The following is a 26,289-nucleotide window of genomic DNA, read 5'->3' as shown; positions in this document are numbered from 1 at the left end:
TATCCTAGTAACCTACCTGGCAAATGCAAGTATACTCTTCTTTCAAACTGCTCATACTGTATGTTTCAAATGAAGTTTCATTTCAGCAAGACTTTCTTACTTTTGAAATCCAATCTCTTGCAATAAATTCCAATGGAGCATTTTACTCTCTAAACGTTATGTTTTTGCTTGTTTATTTTCTGAATCTCATTAACCTGCATGCTAAGATCCCTCCAATTATCAGCAGTTTTAAGATTCTCACCACCAAAGGTATTTTATCTGTCTGTTCTTCCTACAAAAATGGAAAACTTCATGCATTCTGACACCATACTCTACGTGTTCAGTCATTTAACCTGCCTATATTTCTCTGCAGATTCTTTAAGGTTTTTTTTTCTCTCAATTTCCTTTCTAGGTATTTTTTGTAACATTAGACAGCCTCAAGACAATTAATTCTATCTTTCTATTGCCATTGGTATAATTGAGCGTCCAATATGGATGCTTCTATTTCGCTATTCTCAAAATTGCACATTTTTTCTAACTTACTATAATCAGTCCCATTCGAATGTGTTACCCTCAGTCTGTAAATAACAACTATTATGGTACCTTAGAGGCATTGTGGAAAACTAGATGTACAAGATGTACTGCACCTAACGGGAAAAACATTTATCACCAATTTGATCCTCTCCAACGTTAGAGGTCAAGGTAATGTGGCTATTGCTGTAGCATCCTCAGGGATACTTCTTCTTACTTCATGCCTATTATGCCTCCTGGCATGTAGGGCAGCAACGAAGGTCCTCCACTCAGCAGTGTTGATTCCTTCAGTTGCTGTTTCCGTAACAAATTTGTTTTACGAGACATGGTTGTTAGCCCTGTGCTCAACCTCCAACCTGGAGGACCAGTGGATCGCTCTTCGTCTCGCCTCTACCCTTCGACTTGTCCAGCATGGGAGACCCTAACAGGAGACGAATCTCCCACTGGCATAGCTCTAGGGGTCACTGAGGCACACAAGGTCCCCGACCACGATAAGGTTGCAATCCAATGGAGAGATCCTCTGCGATAGCAGCTAAATTAATGCCTGGTGGAAGAACTGCACATTCTCGATTCAAGATACCCATCCAAGTGACCGAGGATACATTCTGCAACATTGACAAGAACTCTAACATGGCATGTTTGATGAGGCGAGTGAAACACATTGTTTGGGATGAATGCCCAATGATTAGGAGGGAGAGTTTTGAAGCGGTGGACAGAACTCTTCAGGATGTATGCACCAACATTAGTAGTGAAAAGGGGAAATGATGCTGATGTTGAAAATTCCCACATCAAGAAATCGTACTTCTGGACACTTTTCACCAAGTTTCAATTGCAGACAAACATGCGATTGAGAGAGGGAGATGGTGATTATTCACAATTTTTGTTGAATGTTGGAGAAGAAAAGATTTTAAAGAATGAAGACGATTAAATTGAAATGCCAGAAGACATGGTTCTATTAACAAAAACACTGGAGGATTGTATTGATTTCATCTATCCCACATTTCACAATCCTGCAGAATTATTCTTCAACAATTGTATCTTGGTTCTGCACAATAATACGATGGGAATGATCAAATCCACATGTATCAGAAGCTTTCCTGGAATCATTGAGGAGTACTTTTCTTTCAATGCTGTTACTGAGGGAACTAATGCTTGCCAACAGAATTCCTCAATTTACTAGACATCTCTGGATTACCACCACGCAAATTGGAATTGAAAAAAGATATCCAATCATGTTAATGAGAAACTTGGAACCCCCAAAGCTATGCAATGGAACGAGGATGATTGTGGAAGAGCTACACAATCATCTGATCATTGCAAGAATCAACATGGGAGCCTTCAAAGATGACATTGTTCTTATTCCTAGGATAACGCTCAATTTGACAGAAGGCAAAGTCCTTTCCCTTCAGCTGAGCCAATTCCCCATTCAGTCAACTTTAGCTATGATGATTCCTAAAGCGCAAGGACAAACCATGGTGAAAGTGTTGATATACCTCGAGAAACCGGTATTTCAGCATGCACAACTATATGTGACTCTTAGCTAAGGAAAGGTGAAGGAAAATGTCAAAGTTTTCCTGAACATCAAGCAAGAATGTTGTCATTAAACGGGTGCTTGGTTGAACGATGACTTCTGAGCTCAATTCTCAGATTTTCTTCAAGTATGACCACTCAATAAGGTCTCTATATTAAAATTGTGTGTCATATTTTGTCATAAACAGCATGGAGACATCGAGACGCAGTGAGCAGCAGAACGTAACAAGAGACTCAACAAGAAAGAACTGAACTGGATAAATCTCTTTTTTTTTTTTTCTTTTTTTTTTTATTTGTTTATTTTATTAGAAGTTAATACAGTACAAAACAGTACAGTGGAACCTAATTTTAGGTGCCAACTATGTCATACCGTAATCCATTCTATGTACAACCTCTAGTTTTATGTTATGAGAAGGAAGTAAGCAAGACAAGAAAAAGAAAACAATAGAAAGGGGGAAAAGTGGCAAAATAGATGGTAGAGAGTAGAAAAACGTGAAGTGTGTATATAAAAAAAAAAAAAAAAAAAAAAAAAAGTGGAAAGTAGAAATAGAAGAGAAGGCCCCTTAAAAGAGAATTTTTCAAATCTGTATTCGGAGATGTAGATCTATCCACGTCATGAACTGAAATCAGCAATCACATGATTCCAAAAAGTCGATGAAAGGAGACCAACTCCTTAAGAATTGGTCATATTTATCTATTAGTCGGAGTCTCATTTCTTCAAGGCGTGCTATGTCCATCATATTCCTAATCCACATTTTAACAGTTGGTATGGTTGAATTTTTCCAAAATTTAAGTATCAATTTCTTTCCAATTATTAACCCATAATTAAAAAAAACATTTTGGTCTTTATTTAAATTGGTATCTTCTCCTATTATTCCAAATATAATCCATTCCATTTTGGGTTCTATTCTTGACTTGAAGAGCTTTGTAAATATATCAAATATATCACTCCAAAATTTATTCAACTTTGTACATCCTACAAATGAATGTGTTATATTAGCGTTTTGAAACAAACATTTATCGCATCTGGGAGAGACGTTTGGATAAATTTATTCAACCTCGTTTTTGAATAATATAGTCTATGTAATAATTTGAATTGAATTTAATTATGTCTTGCATTAATAGAACAGTTATGTGTATTCATCAAATACTTTTCCCATCTATCCTTCGAGATCTTTATCATTAGCTCATGTTCCCAATCTTCCCTTAGTGCTTCTGTTGAGGGTGATTCTCTATATAATATATTATTATAAAAGTATGATATTAATTTTTGTGAATCAGCCTTAATATTCATTGCTTCTTCTAAAGGGTCTAAAAATATTGTTTGAAATCTATGTGTATATTTCTTCATAAAGTCACATACCTGTATATATTTAAAATATTGATTATCCTTCAATTTAAATTTAAATTTTAATTGTTGAAATGATAACAGTTTGCCCAATTCATACATATCCCCTACTTTCCTAATCCCCAGTCTATCCCATTGTTGATATGTGTTGTCGATGAGAGAAGGTTTGAATGCGGGGTTGTTCAATAGTGGGGTTAGTACTGATAAATGATTTAATTTCAAGGATACTTTTATTTGTTTCCAAATTCTTATTATATTGTGAATAATTGGGTTCTTCTTATATATTATACTATTCAATTTTATCGGTGAGAGCAGGATCGTTCCTATATCGTGCGGATAGCACTCCTCTTTCTCCATTCTTATCCACTCCAACTGCTGAGTGGAACTATCCAGCCAGTACATTATGTTCTTAATATGTACTGCCCAGTAGTAATACATAAAGTTAGGTAATGATAAACCCCCAACTTCTTTAGATTTGCACAAATGCTTTTGTTAAATTCTATGTGTTCTGTAATCCCATATAAAATTAGTGATAGTGGAATCTAGCTTTTTGAAAAAATATTTTGGAATATATATTGGGATCGCTTGAAACAAATATATTAATTGTGGTAAGAAAGTCATTTTTATAGCGTTAATTCTACCTATCAATGAAGCTTTTTCCAAAATTTAATCATATCATTCAGTTTATTTAATAGTGGTATAAAATTGGCACTAAATAATGATTTGTGTCTTCTCATAATTTGAATACCCAGATACTTGAATTTTTCTGTTGCAATTTTGAAGGGGAATTTTAGTAAGTGTCTCGAATCCTGTGGTTTTAAAGACATAATTTCGCTTTTATTCCAATTTATTCTATATCCTGAAAAAGAGCAGAATTCCTCAATTAGTGTTAATAAGGTGGGTATACTCGTTTGTGTATTATTAATATATAGAAGGATATCATCAGCATATAGTGAAATTTTATTATTTGAGTCCTTAGTGTTATATCCGTGAATATTCGGGTGATTTCTAATCGTTTCGGCCAACGGTTCTATCATAAGGGCAAATAGCAATGGTGATAAGGCACACCCTTGCCTATTACCCCTTGATAAGTAAAATTTTGAAGATAGCGTATTGTTAGTTAGTATTCTTGCCGTAGGTCTATCGTAAAGTAGTTTAACCCATCTAATAAAATTATCTCCCATATTGAATTTTTGGAGTACCTTGTATAAATACTGCCATTCTACTTGATCAAATGCCTTCTCTGCATCCAGCGTGACAACTGAAACATCTTCATTGTCCTCATTATGAGAGTACATTATATTGAAAAGCCTTCTCAAATTATTAAATGATAGTCTTTTGGGTATAAATCCCGTTTGATCCGTATTTATTAAATTGTTAATATAATTATTTAGCCTTCTAGCTAGAATCTTTGCTAAAATTTTCTGCTCCGTATTTAGAAGTGAAATAGCTCTATAAGAACCCGGTTCATCTAAATCTTTATCTTTTTTTGGTATAAGTGTTATTGTTGCTTCTGCTAGGGTTTCTGGTAGTTTATTTTCAGTATAAGCCTGCGTGTATAAATTGAATAATCTTGGTACAATTGACTCCTGAAATCTTTTATAAAATTCATTACTAAAACCGTCTGGTCCTGGGGTCTTCCCATTTTTCAGTGAGTTTATTATTTGTTTTATTTCTTCATTAGTAATCCGTGCTCCTAATTGCTCTTGTTCTAAACTATCCGATTTTGGGAGCTTGCAATTATCTAAAACATTTGTAATTTTACTTACATCTGTATTTATTTTAGATGTATATAAATTGTGATAAAATTGGGCAAACCTCATATTAATATCCTTAGGCAGTTAAAAACTCACCCTTATCCGATTTAATTTTAGTAATAGTTTTTTCCTTTTCTCGTTGCTTCAGTTGCCTCACAATTAGTTTATGTGGCTTATCCCCAAATTCGAAGTGTGCTTGTTTTGTAATTTGGAATAATCTTATTACTCTAGCCGATAGTATTCTATTGACTTTATATTTCAATAAAGTTATCTTATTATGTTTATTTATGGTTGGGTCAGTTGCATTGTCCAGTTCTAGTAATTTTATTTTCTGTTCTATCCGCTGAAGTTCTCTTTTATTTTCCTTATTTTGAAAACTTTGGTAAGAAATTATGACACCATGAATATATGCCTTGAATGTTTCCCATAATAGCGGTGCAGAAATACCCGGCGTGTCATTTATTTCGAAAAAAAGTTTTATTTGTTCTTTTATATACTCATAACCCTGCGGGTTATTTAATATGTGTACATTGAATCTCCAAAAAGGTTTTATACTCGGCATTCCCTCAATTTTAAGTATAAAAGTCAATGGTGAATGATCAGAAATAATACTATTATGATATGATGGTTTATTCGTATACGGGATTAATTTTGTGTCCAATAAAAAATAGTCAATTCGCGAATAAGTTTTGTGAACTGATGAATAAAATGAGTATTCCCTACCACTTGGATTTGCTATTCTCCAAACATCAGCTATGTTATTATTTTTTATATAAGTATTTAAAAATTCACAGGTCTTAGTTTTAACAAGACGCTTCCCTAGCTTTATTGATTTATCTAAGTATGGATCTATAACACAGTTAAAATCTCCCCCCATTATTATATTTTGATAATTATGCTCTGCGATTAAATCTATTATTTTCCTAAAAAATTGTGGGTTATCAAAATTAGGCACGTAAATATTTATCATAGTTAATGGTGTATTGTAAATTTCTCCCGTGACTATAACATATCTTCCCTCTTTATCAGATATAGATTTCTTTAATTTAAAAGGTATACCCTTCCGAATTATAATGGCCGTGCCTCTTGCTTTAGAGGTGAATGAGGAATAATAGGTTTGACCTATCCAATTTGCCCTTAATCTGATCTGAGTTTGTTGTTTCAAATGTGTCTCTTGTAGGAAAGCAATATCCATATTTAATGATTTTAATTGTGCCAGAATTTTACCCCTCTTAATTGGCTCATTCGCACCTCTGATGTTCCAACTACAGAAGGTGAGACCTCCGATATTTATTCGACTATTATCTTGCATTGGCTATTATTACCAGACTGTATGATTCATGTGATGCAGCCAAGTACCTCGGAATCCCGAATCCAGAGTTGTCCTTCATAATTTCTACAGTAGTTTTACATCTCCTGACACTATTAAACATAATTAAGGGAAAGAGAAAAACATAAAATAAAGTGTACATAAAAATTATTAAGTCATACAACACATAATTGTGAATAAACAAAAAAAGTGAATGTAATTTATCAAAAAAGCGATAAATTACAAAAAAGCCACCTAAGGTAGCTAGGTTTGTTTTTAAATTGACCTCCGTCGATGAGATTATGCACTGGGCCTTATCCCCCTATTAGAATTTGACCCAACGTTAGTCGGTTCCCTCTAATTGTTACCAAAATTATCATATCAGGTCAATTAATCGCTGAACAGTTTAAAATAGAATAAAATAAAAGGGAAGGTAGAAGATATGGATTAAAATAAAAGAAATTATGGGTTAAAGTACCTCGTCAATAATTACACTGTTCATTTACCTGTATGTTAATTAATTCATAATTAGTATTTAGTATTTAAAATATATGTCCAACCTCCCCCATCCTTCCTGCTATATAGTTAGTCGTGTTAGTATAGTACATTACGCCTTTAACGTTAGTTGAGTTTATTGCGCGTAAGTGACTAATTAGTTAGTTAGTTATATGTATAAATAATAGGTAATATAGTGTGGAACAGATGCCTCATATCATGGCCATTTCAAAAGGAGACGGTCTCATAGTTCTCCGTGCTGAGGAGTTTGGTGACGAGCTTGCGACCTTGAGCTTCCATCTGTGCTTTCAGTTCAGAAGTTTAATTCGGCTTCTGTTATTGAACAACACATTCTTGCCAGATAAGCCTGCCTGGTAACCGTCTGAAGTGTTCTAGTGTCATAATTGAAACAGAAAAAACAAAGTTCCACAGATAAAATGTCTATTATTCTGTTCCTCCTTGAATTTTGTTTAAAATCTCATGGGCGTATTTGCAAGCAGAATGGTCCGTGAATGAGCGTTGCTTGCCATTAAACGTAATTAGCATTTTCGCTGGATAGATCACGCCATAACGAACTTCAGAATGTCCATATAAAATACTGCTTGCCCTTTTAAACTCGAGTCTTTTTGCCAAAATTTCCCGAGGATAATCCCTGTAGAATCTTACGATATTATCAGCAAATGTAAGATTTTCTCCATAGGTTATCTTCTTTAATAGAGTTTCCAAAGTTGAAATATCCAGGAACTTTACAATAATTTGCCTTGGTTTAGCATTATCATGTTTTTGGAAGCGACCCACTCGATGAGCCAGATCTATCTTTGGTTTTTCTGGAAGTTTGAAAACATCTTTAAGTAGATTAGTAATAAAATCACGCATTTGAAGGCCGTGTTCAGCACCCTCTTTAACTCCTACTATTCTCAGATTTTGCCCTCCTTGACCTGGCCTCTAAATCTTGACATTTCTCATTCAGTTTATTCGTTAGCTCCCAATTCGTATCGTGTTGTTTTTCAGACCTTGTATTTCTTGGCTCATCTGTTCCATTTCACCATCCATCTCTTCCATCAATTTTTCCGAGTCTGTTAATTGCTTCAGCAGGGTGTCATGTTTATTGTTATAATCTTTCTGCATACTTTCCAATTCCTTCGCAGTCCTGGACTCCAAATCTTTAAACTGCTGGTTCAGGGCTACATAAAGCTCTTTTACTTCGCCGCAGCTATTATCAATTTTCTTAGAAAGATTGCCCTCCATAGTGGAGAAGTTGTTCTGAATTGTAGAATTCATTTTGGCAAATTGCTTCTGAAGATCTTTAGCAATGTCTTTAAGAATATTAGCTCTTACCGTTTCTTCCCAGCTTTTCATTTCTTTCTCCTTTGTATCACTTCTCGCAGCCATATCGCTTGTAGGTTGTTGAGGTTCCAGCTCCTCTTCCAAACTTTCAAAAGTGAGTTCCGGGGTGGTTTCAAGCTCATCCAGAGCTTTTTGGAGCTGGAAACTGATTGTAGTCTTCTTGGGTCCTCTCTGACCTCTTCTCTTTCTCATCCAGTTTTTACGATAAGATCGTTTTAAATCCCAAATCTACCGGTACCGTTTGATGGAGTCAGTACCCTCGACGTTCAGCAAACCTGATAAGATTTTTTAACTCGATCCTGGCATGGGAGTCGACTTTAAACACGATTTGTCTGGAGGAGAGCGCAGTGCAGCTGCCTTCACTGCTTCATAGCAGCCACCGGAAATCGAACTGGATAAATCTCATCTTTAACGTTTAAATTGTTCTTGTATTTTAAGAGTTATTCACATTTTAAGCTTTAATAAATCCCTTTTCCACTTGCCGCGCCCGTCAGCTGTGCCTGCGCAGTAATATCTGCGTGTTCTACGTCACAATGACCATAAGGTGCCAGCACAACAACCTGGCTCTCTATATCAGCAAAACCAAATAACTGATTGTGGACTTTGGAAGAGGAAGGTTGAGGACCCACAATCCTGTTTACATCAATGGGACGATGGTGGAAGGAGTCAAAAACTTCAAATTCCTGGCCATGAATATTTCCGACGATCTTTCCTGGACACAGCATACTGATGCAATCATAAAGAAAGCACATCAGCACCTCTACTTCCCGAGAAGATTACGGATATTCGGTACGTCAAAGAGGAATCTCTTGAACTTCTTCAGGTGCACAATAGAGAGAATGCTGACTGGTTGCATCATGGCCTGGTTCGGCAACTTGAACGTCCAGGAGCAGAAAAGACTGCAAATAGTTGTAAACACTGCCCAGGCATCACCGGCTCTGACCTCCCCACCTTTGAAGGGATTTATCGTAGTCGTTGCTTCAAAAAGGCAGCCAACATCATCAGAGACCCATACCATCCTGGCCACACACTCATCTCACCACTGCCATTGGGAAGAAGGTACAGGAGCCTGAGAACTGCAACGTCCAGTTCAGGGACAGCTTCTTCCCTACAGCCATCAGGTTATTAAACATTACAACCTCATAAGCTTTGAACTACAATAGACTATTATTATTATTATTGCACTGTTATTGTTTGTTCTTTTTTTTCTGAGTTTTTGTTATATTATTTATTATGATTATATATTCTGTTGTGCTGCAGCAAGTACGAATTTCATTGTTCTATCTGGGACATATGACAATAAAACACTTGACTCTTGACAATGGGAACCCAATGGGTGGGAATGGCTGCGCCGCCGGAGAACCACTAAGAGCGGATGGGGGGGATGGAGTGAGTGCGTGGAGGGAAGGGCAAGCGGCATAATGGGGGTCGGTATAGGGAAGAGGGGGGAATCAGGTGCATCACATGGGAACCTGTCAGCTGCGCCTGCGCAGTTGGGGGCAATGGGCCAGTGGTGTAATTGCATTGGGGGACCAGGTCACCCGTGTGACAATGGGACCCAACGGGTCCCACTTAGTCTAGTGTGCTATTAATGTTGTCAAGGGTAAACGGGAAGTAAAAGGTTGGGAACCCCTGCCTTAGTTGAAGCTTCATTGGCTTGGTCTAAACAAGGGTCTCGATCCAAAAAGTCACCCATTCCTTCTCTCCAGAAATGCTGCCTGTCCCACTGAGTCACTCCAGCATTTTGTGTCTATTATTGGCTTTGATTTTGTTGAAGAATCGAATCATTAATTTATCTACATTCTTCACAAACTACATTAAAAAATCGACCATATTGTCTTCACTTTCCCCTGGAGAATCTCGAACCATTCAATTATAATTAACCCTGCCTGATTAAACAATGTAAGATCTAGCACAGCCTGTTCCTAATTAGTTCCATGTTGTGTTGTCCCACATGCATTCTATTAACTCATCCTTCAAATTAGTTTTGTTGATTTGCTTTATCCAGGCAAACAGTGAAGTTTCCTGTTATTATTCTATTAGCTTTTCTACAAACTTTTCTTATTTTTTAATTCCCTCTACAATTCTAATGGCACTATTGGGAGGTCTACTAACTGCACAGGTTTTGTGCTTTGGCTCTTCTTACCCACCATTGTTTCCACGGATGCTGATTCCACAGATCCTGCTCTCCTAAAATAACAGCGTTATTAGAGCAGTACAATGGCACAAATTAGGATGACAGTGCTAAAGATGCTGCCTAAAGTGCCAGAGACTAGGATTTGATTCTGACTACGGGTGCTTGTCTGAACAGAGTTTGTACATTCTCCCCGTAACCAAGTGGATTTTCTTCAGGTGCTCTGGTTTCCACCCAGACTCCAAAGATGTGCAGGTTTGTAGATTATTTGCCTTCTGCAATTGTCCCTAATCTGTAGGATTGAACTAGTGTATGGGGTCCACTGGTCAGCACAGACTTGGTGGGACAAAGGGCCTGTTTCCACACTGTGTCTTTTTAAATTAAACAAAACAAAACACCATTTCTCACCTATTCTTTTCTCAAAGCTTCTTAGCAGAACCTAATTTTGAGGTCCACCAGGTTCATTGTTTCCTTAGTAGATAACAACTGGATCCACAATCTCTGCAATCAGGAAACATATCGAACCTGCTAACATGCTATTTGTCAGATTGGCAAAGTTCCTTGGATGTAAAAGCCTCACATTTATTTATTTTTTAACAGAAAAATCCACCAATAATCATGTTGCATACCGTTGAATTATTCAGTTAGTTACCTGTTTAGAATGGGACATATAAAACGGAATAATAAGTTAAAAAAAGATCTGCATTTATATGGCGGCGTTGAAGATTTCACAATGCTACAAATCATTTTGCCAACAATGAAATACGTTTCAAGTGTAATCCCAACTGCCGCTTAGGAACTGCAATGGGTAGGTTCTCAGCAGCAGGCTAATATGATGTTAGCTATTTGTGAAGGAGGAATATTAATGCCAGTTTTGCAGATGAAAAAAAAGTTTGGCAATTTGTACAATATTATTCATAATTTGTTCATTTTATATCAGCACAAAAGCAGCCTATCAGAGTAAGTTGTCCCAGGAGTGTTGCCAAATGTATTGTACATTTTATCCTCATGGATAAATGATGAAGAATCACACATTTAATTTAATTCTCAGTAATCCCAAGCTTTATTAGTGGCAAGTACGAGCACAGGAAATTATGGCACGTGAACAAAGAACACTGTGCAATGTTGCCAGTAAATGCAATTAATGGAAAAACAAATATTTATCTACTTAATAAAAAAGTATCAATGTTACAAAATTTTGAAATTTAAAAAATCAAGTCTGCAATTTATCCCATCAGATAAAGCATATAAAGAAGTTTAATTTGACACCTAATTCACTTTAATATCTTCAGTATTAAAAATGTTATGGCCAGTATCATACTCGAAAATTAGCATCTTGTTCCCTATTGCTTTTCCATTGACTTAAGACAAAAGCTGTGATCGAGGACAGTCAAAAGCCCATAACTTTCTTAAAAATTAAGAGAACTGAATGAATTTTTCAGTTATTATAGATTGAAGCATTCTGAAACAAATATAAAACATCTTACTTGGATGACCTGAAATTAAAGCATTTAATTAGTTAGTTACCTAATTGTAGTTAATTACAAAATTGACCGTTGTGACGGAAATAATAATAACTAGACCAAGTGCAGACCCGTTGGGTCTGTTTCCCCAACGGCGTTTGCGGGGGGGGGGGGGGGGTGAAAAGAGGGGAGGGAGGGGAGATGAGGAGGAGGAAACGGGATAGATTTGGGAGGGAAAGGAGAGCGGGGTAGGGGTGGTTGGGATTGGGAAGATGTGGAGGAGGGAGGGGGGGAGAGGTGTTGGGGGATGGGACAGAGTGGGAGATTAGCGTGGGGGTTCCTGGGAGTTGGAGAGTGGGGGGGGTGGAGAGGGTTAGGGTCAGTGTGGTAATGAGGCAGAGGGGTAGTGAGGAAGGGGGTCGGTTTGAGATGAGGGTGTGGGTGTGGCGTAAGACGGGAAGGTGGTGGGGTGAGAGGGGATGGGTTGGATTGAGAGGGTTGATGAGGGAACCTATAGAACCATTGAATTAAGTGCAGGAGTAAGCCTTCGGCCCTTCGAGCCTGCACCACCATTCAATATGATCGTGGCTGATCATCCAACTCAGTATCCTGTACCTGCCTTCTCTCCATACCCCCTGATCCCTTTAGCCACAAGGGCCACATCTAACTCCCTCTTAAATTCAGCCAATGAACAGGCCTCAACTACCTTCTGTGCCAGTGAATTCCAGAGATTCACCACTCTCTGTGTGAAAAATGTTTTTCTCATCTCGGTCCTAAAAGATTTACCCCTTATCCTTAAACTGTGACCCCTTGTTCTGGACTTCCCCAACATCTGGAACAACCTTCCTGCATCTAGCCTGTCCAACCCTTAAGAATTTTGTACGTTTCTATAAGATACCCCCTCAATCTTCTAAATTCTAGCATGTACAAGCCGAGTCTATCCAGTCTTTCGTCATATGAAAGTCCTGACATCCCAGGAATCAATCTGGCGAACCTTCTCTGTACTCCCTCTATGGCAACAATGTATGTGAGCATTGGGCATTGTGACATCACACGATGGAACGTTCACCAGGGGCTGGTGCTGTTTCTATGGGTGAGAAGCCAGTTTATTTTTGAAATATTTTGGGTGGGGGGGGGGAGAAGGATTTGTTTAAAAACGTGTACTTAAACACGACGAAATGTAATGAAGAGCGGATACTTAGAAAGATAAGTGAAATCTCTACCGAAATGGAAAAGATGCCGGCGATTCTGCTTTCCCCCTTATCCTTAAACTTTGACCCCTTGTTCTGGTCTTCCCCAACATCCGGAACAATCTCTCTGCATCTAGCCTGTCCAACCCCTTAAGAATTTTATACGTTTCTATAAGATACCCCCTTAATCTTCTAAAATCTAGCGAGTACAAGGCGAGTCTATCCAGTTTTTCTTCATATGAAAGTTCTGACATCACAGGAATCAGTCTGGTGAACCTTCTCTGTACTCCCTCTATGGCAACGATGTCTTTGAGCATTGGGCATTGTGACATCAAACGATGGAACGTTCACCATTGGCTGGGGCTCCTGCAAAGGCATATGTAAATGAATTCCATTCCGATTGGACATACGTGAACATTTGCATTGTGACATCACACGATGGAACGTTCAGCAGGGGCTGGGGCTGGTGAAGCTTCTGTGGGTGTGAAGCCAGTTTAGTTTTGAAATATTGGGGGGGGAGGGGGTAAGGATTTGATTAAAAACGTGTACTTTAACACGACGAAATGTAATGAGGAGCGGATACTTAGAAAGAAAAGTGAAATCTCTACCGAAATGGAAAAGATGTCGGCGATTCTGCGTCCGGTTTCGGAGTTGCAGGGAATCAATGGAAGAAATGCGGTCGGAAGCCGTACATGTAAATGGATCCATTCCGATTGGACGTCTGCGAGCGTCGGGCATCGCAATTGGACGTCTGCGAGCATCGGGCATTGTGACATCGCACGGCGGGAACGAATCGAAAGGCAGAAAGGCAGCCGGACGGATGTCGGACGGATGGGACGAGAGTTTTATATAATAATAGATAGTTATAAACACTTAGACTGCCTTGAAAATTCAAAAATGTGATATTCTCAAGATCAGAACGTTAATATTATTGTATTATATGCTGTAAATCCATAACAGATAGGTAAATACATTTTTTTTTTTAGCAATAGACCATGTCTTTATGGAGAAGTTCAGTTGCTAGCTAGTACATTGACATACGCCGCTGAAGGTATGTTTTGTAACATTGCTAAAAAAAGGTCACATTTTCCTGGATCTAGCAAATAGTCTAGATTAGTTCATTTTTCGCATGAGAAAGATGTCCTGCAAGTCACTGCTTACTGCAAACAGCAAGCAGTCCTCAATCATAGGTGCCTCCATAGAGCCAGGAAAATATTCAAAGACCCCTTCCATCCTGGACAGTCACTGTTCAACCTCCTGCCCTCTGGAAGGCGGTACAGGTGCGTCAAAAGCCGGACAAACAGACTCAAGAACAGATTTTTTCCCTGGGCCATTAGAACTCAACTATCCACACAACGTGAGAATGCTGTCATCAATTCCACTATAAAACAGACCACTCAGTATTTCCTCTTTTTTTAAATCCTTTAAATTATTTACTAAATTTAAAGTGTAATATTCTCCCAGTGCAAAATAACGCATGAAGGCATTAAATGTGACTTTGTCTTGTTTGGACTTGTTTTGGTTGCACTGATCAGGAGTAGCACTCCTAATTTTGTTGTAATTCTAAGGACAATGACAATAATAATAAAGCTTTATTTCAGACACAGGTCCATATAACACATCATACAGTATAAGGAGATACAAAAATACATTAAAAATTGCATATTAGCCTATAAGATATACAAGCTATTGCACCAATGCCATCTTAGCCTAGAAGTGAATCTATAGCAGGTTTTCAGAGGGCTGACTAGGGCTTCAATTATGTGGTTCTCTGACTTGTCCAGGCGACACATAAAACTAAACATCAGCTTTCTTAAGAGTGCCTCACAGGTTGGCACTCTAGTGGACACAAACAATTGACTGGCACTATGCCACCTAGGGACATGAAGCAGCAACCTCATTGCATCATTGTATGCTACTTTGAGCCTCTGCATACTCTTTTTCTTATAGTTAGACCACAATTGAGCAGTATATAATGGTGTGATGTAGGTTCTGAACAGGGAACACTTCACAGAGTCAGAGCACATAGAAAACTTCCTTATAAGCATGTTAGCTTGAAAATAAATTTTACAGCGCTGTCGGTAGAGATCTTTGTCATCCGTCCAGTCATCGGATATGACATGACCTAGGTATTTAATTTCCTCACACACAGCAAGAGGACTGTCTGACAAATAAAAGGTCGGAAAAGTTGATTTCCTGTCATCGCTTCTAACTATCATTATGCGGCTTTTCTTAGCGTTATACTTTATGTCATAATCAAGGCCATACTGAGAGCACACCTTCAACATCTGCTGCAGCCCAGCACTATATGGACAGAGCAGGACCAGGTCGTCTGCATACATAAGATGATTAACAATAGTGTTGCCCACAAGACAGCCAGTTTTTAACCTATTTAACTGATTTGATAATTCATCCATATAAACATTAAATAAAATAGGAGACAAAATTCCTCCTTGTCGCACTCCGTTACTAACACAGAATGGAGCAGATACAACATTGTCCCATTTAACCTGAAACGTTTGATGGGCATACCAAAACACTAAAATTCTCACTAAAAATTTAGGGGCACCTCTATCTAGCAATTTTACAAACAATTGTTCATGATTAATTCTATCAAATGCCTTGGACGCATCAATAAAACATATGAATTCAGGCTTGTGTACCAATAAAGGCTTATTATGTATTAGAAACATAGATACATAGTAAATAGGTGCAGAAGTAGATCATTCAGCTCTTCAAGCCAGCACTGCCATTCACTATGATCATGGCTGATCATCCAGAAACAGTACCCCGTTCCTGATTTCTCCCCATACCCCTTGATTCCGTTAGCCTAAGAGTCACTTCCAACTCTCTCTTGAATCCAGTCAGCATATCCTGAGCTCCTGCTTTGGAAATCTCTGAAAGTTCATCGACCTAAAGAGTCATTTTACCTGTATTTGAATGTCTCCGATATTGGAGTTGCCTGTCATGAACATTCCGATGGATGAACATGGTGCATGCAAAAGTCCCCAAAAACTACTTCTCACTTGTCTATCTATACTATTATAAAACTCTAATCTTGTCCATTTCCGGTTTGCTCTTTTTATTTAATTTGCGCAAAAACGGTACCCTTTATCACTAGGATTTTTTGCCACCTGACACATCGTTCTCCTCTGCTCCAAGCACACCAAGTTATGTTCCGATCGGTGGAATTATACAAAAGTTATGAAGGTTTAAAAAATCATGAGATCAGCAGATTGGTCTTCTCGCCTGTCAGTCACCATGAAGGTAACGCCCCTTCCGGCACCAGATGAAGAATAAAACCCTGGAAGCGGGGCTGAGTCCGCAATTAGTGCTGATTGAGTCTGCAAGAGTGGAGTCGGGAAAGCCGCTGTGAGGAGTCAGGAAAGCGCCGCTGTGTGGAGTCGGGAAAGCCAGTGTGTGGAGCCGGGGAAGCCACTGTGTGGGGTCGAGAAAGCCAATGTGTGGAGTCGGGAGATGCTGAGTGGTGCCGCGGCCGGTGGCTGCTGAATGGAGTCCCTCCACCCCTCTCCCCTCCACCCCCCTTCCTCCCTTCCCCTTCCCCACTTCTCCCCACGCACCCCCTTATCCCCTCATCCTTCCCCCTTCTCCCTCCCCCTCACACACCCGCTCCCCCACACACACCCCCTTTACCCCTCCACATTCCTCCCCCATTCCCCCCACCACCCCACACCATCCCACACCCAAACCCCACACCACCCCCCCCACCCAACACCACCCCCTCCCCCCCACACCAGCTCCTCCCCCCCACACCACCCCACCCCCCCACAACAACACCCCCCACACCTCCCCCACCCCAAACCCCTCTCCCCCACACCCCCTCTCCCACACCCCACAAACCCTCCTCCCCCACACACCCCTTCCCCACACACCCCTTCCCCTACATCCCCCCTCCCAACACCCTCCCCCACACCACCCCTCCCCCACAGCAACCCCCCTCCCCCACACCGCTCCTCCCACACCACCCCCCTCCTCTACAACACCCCACCCACCCCCCCCCCCCACACCACCCCCCCTCCCCCACAGCACCCAACCTCCCCCACAGCACCACCCCACCCCACGCCACCCCTCCCCCTCCCCCAAAAACCCCTCTCCCAAACCACCCCGTCTCCCACACCATGGTGGAATATTGCATTGGGGAATGGGTTGGATTGGGGGACCAGGCCTCCCGTATGACTGGGACCCAACGCGTCCCACTTAGTCTAGTATTAACCAACAATTATATCAGGATATCATATTATTGAAGTAATACGTGTTATGATGTGTTATTTTGAGTGCATTAACCCTGAGGCATCCAATTTCCCAATTACCTGGAAGAGATGGGTTACATGACGTTTGACTGGATTCACTACAGAGCGATGCAAAATAGGATATTGCAATAAAGAATAGTTTGTAAATGTAACTATCTTTTCTATAAGGGCCACGAAAAACCTTTCCTTTCATAATCTTGCATTACCTTTAATAGTTTTCCATTAGAAGTGAATGTAACCATTTAGAATACAGCAGTTTCTTAATTTCTGTTCCTGTCACTCCTCATTGTCACTCCTTTATTATTTCTCATTTCAGAATACAGCAATTTTTTTAAACAATTTCTAAGAAGCTCAGTAATTATGATTAATTAAGTTTTTATACATTCACCAAACTATAACATACTGTATGTTAAAAGCACATAAAACACATTAGGGCAAATTGAAAGGAATATTTGCTACGTAATGAATCCCATTTCACACAGTGATTAGGATTCTTGCCCAGTCTTCTGTTGGCTTAGAGACAGCGCTCCGCATTATCATCATTTACTCACTGGAACGTTCACCTTCCCATCTTTTGAAATTATTAATCGATTATTATGCTAGGTAAAATCTCACTTTACATGCATTGCTGTTCTATATCACCTGGCCAGCTTTCACATTCAGCCACGATCTGATATTTATCTGGATGTAGCTATGGCTACGTAGCAATAAACCTTGAATCATTATCATCTAAAATAATATCGTACAGTACAACCTATGATTCTAGAACAAACATAACATCGCTATCCCTAGGTAAAATAAGATGTGAGCTACAAAAGGTTTTATTTTTGCCTGAGTCATTAAGAAATTGGAGTTAGAAACATAGAAACATAGAAAATAGGTGCAGGAGGAAGCCATTCGGCCCTTCGAGCCAGCACCACTATTCATTGTGATCATGGCTGATCGTCCCCTATTAATACCCCGTGCCTGCCGTCTCCCCATATCCCTTGCCTGTCATGAGTGAATTAAGAAGTTGTTACACATTCTGCAATTATCATTTCATTACATATTTTAGTGGCTGCTGATGAAGATATAGCTGCTGAAGATATTGAACAGAAATTGTAAATATTTAGGGAGGATAATGGATCACACCTGGGTCTGGAGCAGTGGCAGGGGAGACTGTGAGGCCAGAGGGAATGTCGGTAGTTGTGTAACTGATAGGGGCAGGAGGTCAGGTCAGTTCAGTAATCAGGATAGGGCTCTTGGGAGGGGTGTGTGGGAAGGTATCAGTGACTGGGCAAGGGGTTGAGGTGAGGAGGAATAGACTGGTGGGTTTCTGTTGGGACTCTGGTTGAGATCAACCATCAAGGATGCCTATCACTCTGTCCCTTGCTCTCACTTTGGTAAATCCGACCATACCGCGGTGCTGCTTCTTTCTGCCTACAGGCAGTAATTGAAGAGCCCACCCCCAGAGGCGAGGACTGCACAGAGCTGGTCGGGGGAGGCAGGGGAACAACTCCAGGACTGCTTGGAGCCTGCAGACTGGGCAATGTTCAGGGACTCGGCTACGGACCTGAATGAATACGCTACAGTCGTAACAGACTTCATAAAGAAATGTGTGGAGGACTGTGTTCCTATAAAAACCTTCCGAATATTTCCTAACCAGAGGCCTTGGATGAACCATGAGATCCACATTCTTCTGAAGACCACATCCCAGGCATTCAAGTCTGGAGATACAGAGGTCTACAAGAAGTCCAGATACGACCTTGGTAAGGCCATCAAAAAGGCCAAAAGGGACCTCAGCTCCAAGCTGGGGGATGAGACGGATGTTCGGCAACTGTGGTGGGGCTTGAATGCCATCACCTCCTATAAGGCGAAATCAGGAGGCAGGTCAAATGTCAGCAAAGCATCACTCTCTGACGAGCTCAATGCATTCTACGCACGCTTTGACACTGATGTACCTTCCCGAGCCCCCATTCGCCATAATGGTATTTCAGTCACAGTCACGGAGGCTGATGTCAGAAGATCCTTCATGGGGGTGAACCCTCGGAAAGTGCCTGGACCTGATGGTATACCTGGTCATGTTCTAAAAACCTGTGCGGACCCAACTGGGTGGAGATTTTACGGACATTTTCAACCTCTCACGTCTGAGGTCTGAGGTTCCCACCTGCTTTAAAAGGGCATCAATAATACTGGTGCCCAAGAAGAGCAAGGTGACTATCGACCAGTGGAACTAATGTCCGTGGTGATGAGGTGCTTTGACAGGTTGATTATGGAGCATATCAACTCCTACCTTGATAAGAACCTCGACCCACTGCGGTTCATTTACCGCCACAACAGATTAACGGTGGATGCGATCTCACTGGCTCTCCACTACGTTCTGGACCACTTGGACAACAAAAACTCATATGTCAGGCTGTTATTGATTGACTACAGCTCGGCGTTTAATACCATCATCCCCTCCAAGCTGTTTACCAAGCTCTCAGATCTGGGTCTCTGCGCACCCCTGTGTAATTGGATCCTCGAATTCCTCATCCACAGACCACAGTCTGTCCGTATTGGTGGAAATGTGTCATTCTCGATAACAATCAGCACGGGAGCACCTCAAGGCTGCATGCTCAGCCCCCTGCTGTACTCACTCATGACTGCATAGCCGGACATAGTGCGAACTCCATCATCAATTTCGCCGACAACACCACTGTTGTGGGATGAATCACTGATGGTGACGAGTCAGAGTATAGAAGTGAAATCGACCGATTGACCAAATGGTGCCAGCACAACAACCCGGCTCTCAACACCAGCAAAACCAAGGAACTGATTGTGGACTTTGGAAGGGGTAGGATATGGACCCACAATCCCATTTACATCAACGGGACAATGGAGGAAAGGGTCAAGAACTTGAAATTCCTGGGCGTGCATATTTCCGAAGATCTTTCCTGGTCCCAGCACACTGATGCAATCATAAAGAAGGCACATCAGCGCCTCTACTTCCTGAGAAAATACGGAGAGTCGGTATGTCAAGGAGGACTCTCTCGAACTTCTACAGATGCACAGTAGAGAGCATTCTGACTGGTTGCATCATGGCTTGGTTTGGCAACTTGAACATCCAGGACCAGTCCATCATTGGCTCTGACCTCCCCACCATCGAAGGGATCTATCGCAGTCGCTGTCTCAAAAAGGCTGACAACATCTTTAAAGACCCACACCATCCTGGCCAAACACTCATCCCTCCGTTGCCATCGGGAAGAAGGTACAGGAGCTTGAAATGTGGAACATCCAGGTTCAGGAACAACTACTTCACCACAGCCATCAGGCTATTAAACACAACATCAAACAAACTCTGAACTATAACAGCCTATTGCACTTTATCTGTTTATTTATGTGTATATATATATGGTCTATGGGTATATAGACTGATTGAACTGTTCTGTATTATGCGTACAATCTTCTGTTGTGCTGCTGCAAGCAAGAATTTCATTGTCCTATCTGGGGGACATGTCAATAAAACTCTCTCGACTCTTCACTCTAGATATGCAGTCTGGCAGGATGGGGGAGATGGGTAGATTAGCAAGAAAGAGTGGGAGAGGTTTGTTACTATTGTGAGGTCTTTCGGAAGAATAAACTGTAGGTTTGGGAGACATTGTAAATTGCAGATGCTGGAATCTTGAGCAAAAAAACAGACTGCCTCAGCATGTCAGACACCATCTGTAGAGAGAAGTGGATTGTCAAATTACCACTGGTTTGGGACTTGTGTTGATGGAATCTTAGATGATACTGAAGAAAGAAATTCAAATTATCCTTGGATTGTCTAACAAGCTGTTATTCCTAAAACAACAAAGCATAATTTCATGATGTAAGAAGGATGAGATGATGTGTGTGTGTCCGATGTAAAAAAAAATTAATTATACATATAAGAGCATATTACAATGAAACATGTAGGAACTGCAGATGCTGGTTTACACCAAAGATAGACACAAAATGCTGGAGTAAATCAGCGGAGCAGGCAGCATCTCGGGAGAGAAGGAATGGGTGACGTTTCAGGTCTGACTGTAGATTGGTCTCGACCTGGAACGTCCCCCGTTCCTTCTCTCCCGAGATGCTGCCTGTCCCACTGAGTTACTCCAGCATTTTGTGCCTATTTACAATGCAATGTGCCTGGTTGGCTATCTAGAATGTGAATGATTGATGATTAGCTCCATGATAATCATTTTCCATCACATTGGATGGAAATTAACAACCTCCCCATGTTAAAACTTCTGTATTTATATCAATATGGTTTTGTGGCAATACTGTTGTTAAAAAATACTGCAAGCAACGTAAAATTAATCTTATTTTCTGCTTGCGACATGGTTTCTCTGCTTTGAAACATCCATATTCTTCACAAATTATGAAGATAAAATATCCAGGTTCTTTCTCTGGCTTGGTTGATAAAATGCTGGGCTAGGTTCTATAGAAGACCGCAGTCAGCATCATCAATTATTGAAGCAGTTATTAACATACACAACCTTTTGCAACATAGTCCCAGCCTTCCAGTAGGAACCAGATAATTTAAAGTCCGCAAAGACCGCTCCCTCCGCAACTCCCTCGTCAATTCTTCCCTTCCCTCCCGCACCACCCCCTCCCCGGGCACTTTCCGTTGCAACCGCAAGAAATGCAACACCTGTCCCTTCACCTCCCCCCTCGACTCCATTCAAGGTCCCAAGCAGTCGTTCCAGGTGCGACAAAGGTTCACCTGTATCTCCTCCAACCTCATCTACTGCATCCGCTGCTCTAGATGTCAGCTGATTTACATCGGTGAGACCAAGCGTAGGTTGGGCGACCGTTTCGCCGAACACCTCCGCTCAGTCCGCAATAACCTACCTGACCTCCCGGTGGCTCAGCACTTCAACTCCCCCTCCCATTCCCAATCCGACCTCTCTGTCCTGGGTCTCCTCCATTGCCAGAGTGAGCAACAGCGGAAATTGGAGGAACAGCACCTCATATTCCGTCTGGGGACCTTGCGTCCTTATGGCATCAACATTGAATTCTCCCAATTTGGCTAGCCCGTGCTGTCTCCTCCCCTTCCTTAACCCTCTAGCTGTCTCCTCCCACCCTCCCATCCGCCCGCCCTCGGGCTCCTCCTCTTCCCTTTTTCCTTCTTTCTTTCCCCACCCCCCATCAGTCTGAAGAAGGGTTTCGGCCCGAAACGTCGCCTATTTCCTTCGCTCCATAGATGCTGCTGCACCCGCTGAGTTTCCCCAGCAATTTTGTGTACCTTCGATATTCCAGCATCTGCAGTTCCCTTTTGAACAATTTAAAGTAATATGTGTGCCATCAGTTTTCTTACTATATTGAGTAATCTTACATTTGGAGCTTGCTTTCTATTCCATACAATATCAATTCTTTTTAAATTGTAATTCTGATTTTTCCTTACCACATAGAACATCACTGGAATAAGTTTCTATCCAAAGTTATGTTTTCAGATTGTGTCAACCAAAGAACCACACAGGCAGTCTTACACTATGAATAAATTAAACTTTCTGCTGAGGTTAAAATTGATAGCTCCTGAAAATCGTGACTAAGTCCGAGCAATTGCTTAGGATGCGGGCAGCATGCAAATTTCATTCTGCCTGCTTATATAAATGATTGCTGCATTCATCCACACTGTTCAATCCCCACACATTTCCTTAGGAGGCGAATAGCAGGACAGGTTGGCACTTATTTAAGAAAACCTGCATGATTTAAAGCCAGAAGATAGACAACAAGTGCTGGAGTAACCCAACGGGTCAGGCAGCATCTCTGGGGAAAAATGATAGGTGAAATTTCGGGTCGGGACCCTTCATCAGACTGAAAGTAGGGGGAAGGGAACTGGAGGTAAGAAAAGGCCAGAACATATCAGGGCCGGTAACAGATGCCAGCCTATACTCTTCAGGGTAACGTTCATTGCAGATGCAACGGGCCTGATCTAGAATATACGTTCCCACACAGGAGGAAATTGATTCCATGGTTTTTGCTGAGTTTCCAACAGAGGGATTGGCACTAAAAGTTATCACCTGATGTGCTAAGTGGCACAATTTACAGCCTTTGAAAATCTACAGTTTCAGCTGGCCCAAACTATTAGACAGATGTTTGTAAAAGATTTCTTTCAGATAGAGAAATCTTTCTTGACTATTAATGGAGCTTATGTGATTAGGTTTACTATGGCAAACCACATGCATGTCCTTCTACTCATAGAAGATAGATGTGGTTGTGGTGGAAGGGTGTTATTCTTGCTGGAGGTCTGAGACCAGTGAAGTTCTGCAGGGATTAAAACTCCATAAATTTTGGAAATAAATCTTTGAAATCTTCTCAAAATTATTAAAAAACAGAACTCGACCCCTACACAGAATTGATTATTTTTGGAACAATTGGAGCCTGCTCTGAGCTATCAATATTTCAAAGACGTTTCCTCAATTACGGCCTGATAATGGCAAAAAAACGTATATTTAAATTTTGGAAAAATGCATCCATCCCAACTCTTAAAATGTGGATCACAAGCATGTCTGAGACGTACATCTTGAAGATATGACACTCGTCTTAGCAGGAAAATCAGAGCAATTTTTAAAGATATGGTCTCCTTTCATTGATTCATTACAAGTATAGTATGGTGCAACACAACTTCGGAATTAAACCGATTTACGTACAGGGTGAAGGGTGTGATGAGAAATGAAGCAGGTATATCAACACGTAATAGTCCCTTTTTTTATTTTCCTTTATTATTTTTTGTTTTTGTCTTCTTATTCTTCTATAGGCTTTTACTTATTCACTCCTGGACTGCACTATTGGTAGTCTAGGGGTTTACACAGTCACTATTTATTTCACTTTCTCTCTCTCTCGCTCTTTCTCTCTTGTTCTACTTTGTTTTTTTGTTAAATTTTAAATGGAAGATGTACATTAAATGTATTTTGTCATATGTCGCGGTTTATACTACTGTACACCGCTTCTAATAAAAATATTAATACAAATAAATAAATAAATAAAATGAAATTTTAAAAAAGTTCTGCAGGGATCAGTGCTGGGATTTATGATTGTGATAAATAAATATACATACAGAAACTGTCATTCCTCGACAAGTCCTACAGTATGATTGTTACACCTAAGGTACCGGAAGAGAGAAGGAAGGTGAATAAGGGGGGGGGGGGGGGGGGGGGGGGGGTGGTGTCAAATGGGATAGTCAAGGATGGAGGTAAAGGGAAAGAGAGTAAATGATAGTTAATGACCACAGAATTAACGGGGAAAAAAAGCTCACAAAGGGATAGGACAGAATGGCCAAGTGTAATAGGGATCGATGTGAAAGGTGAGATGCGTAAGGAATTAAAAGTATTGTATATGAATGCGCGAAGTATAAGAAGTAAAGTAGATGAGCTTGAGGCTCAGTTAGAAGTTGGTAGATATGACGTTGTGGGGATTACTGAGACGTGGCTGCAGGAGGATCGGGCCTGGGAACTTAATATTCAGGGTTATACATCCTATAGATAGGACAGGCAGGTGGGCAGAGGAGGGGAGGTAGCTCTGCTGGTGAGGGATGGAATTCAGTCCCTTGCGAAGGAAGACATAGGGACTGATGAGGTAGAGTCACTGTGGATTAAGTTGCGGAATTGTAAAGGCAAGAAGACACTAATTGGTGTTATCTACAGACCCCCAAATAGTAGCCCGGATGTAGGGTGTAAGTTGCTGCAGGAGTTAAAACTGTAACAAATGTAATGCCACTGTGGTGATGGGAGATTTCTATATGCAGGTAGACTGGGAAAATCAGGTTGGTTCAGGACACCAAGAAAGAGAGTTTGTAGAGTGCCTCCGAGATGGATTCTTACAGCATCTTGTAATGGAACTGACCAGAGAAAAGGCAATTCTGGATTTAGTATTGTCTAATGAACCATATTCGATAAGAGAACTCGAGGTAAAGGAACTGCTTGGAGGTAGTGATCATAATATGATTTGTTTTAATCTGCAATTTGAGAAGGAGAAGGTTAAATCGGAAGTGTCAGTGATGCAGTTGAACAAAGGGGACTATGAAGGATTGAGAGAGGAGTTGGCCAAGGTGGACTGGAATGGGATCCTAGCAGGAATGGCAGTGGAACAGCAATGGCAGGAATTTCTGGGCATAATCCGGAAGACGCCGGATAATTTCATTCCAAATAGGAAGAAATATTCTAAGGGGAATAGGAGGCAGCTGTGGCTGACAAGAGAAGTTAGGGATAGAATAAAACTAAAAGAAAAGATGTATAACACAGCAAAGAGTAGCTGGAAACCAGAGGATTAGGAAACTTTCATAGGACAACAGAAGGAAACAAAACGGGCTATACAGGCTGAAAAGATGAAGTACGAGGGGAAGCTGGCCAGGAATACAATGAAGGACAGTAAAAGCTTCTTTAGATATGTTAAGGGAAAAAGAGTAGCAAAGTCAAATGTGTGTCCCTTGAAGGCAGACATGGGTGAAATTATTATGGGTAACAAGGAAATGGCAGACCAATTGAACAGGTACTTCGGATCTGTCTTCACTAAGGAAGACACAAACAATCTGGAGGACAGAGGATCTAAGGGGTTAAGGATGTACTGGAATACAGAGGATCTAAGGGGGTAGAGGAACTGAAATAAATTTTCATTAGGCGAGAAATAGTATTGGGTAGGCTAATGGGACTGAAGGATGATAAATCCCCTGGGCTGGATGGTCTGCATCCCAGGGTCCTCAGGGAGGTGGCTCTAGAAATAGTGGATGCATTGGTGATGATTTTCCTATGATCAATAGATTCAGGATCAGTTCCTGTGCATTGGAGGATATCTAATGTTATCCCACTTTTCAAGAAAGGAGCGAGAGAGAAAATGGGGAATTACAGACCAGTTAGCCTGACTTCAGTGGTGGGAAAGATGCTGGAGTCAATTATTAAAGAGGTAATAATGGGGAATTTGGATAGCAGTAAAAGGTTAGTCCAAGTCA

The sequence above is a fragment of the Amblyraja radiata genome, chromosome 23 (assembly GCF_010909765.2).
Source record: "Amblyraja radiata isolate CabotCenter1 chromosome 23, sAmbRad1.1.pri, whole genome shotgun sequence".
Classification (NCBI taxonomy): domain Eukaryota; kingdom Metazoa; phylum Chordata; class Chondrichthyes; order Rajiformes; family Rajidae; genus Amblyraja; species Amblyraja radiata.
This window is presented reverse-complemented; position numbering follows the sequence as displayed.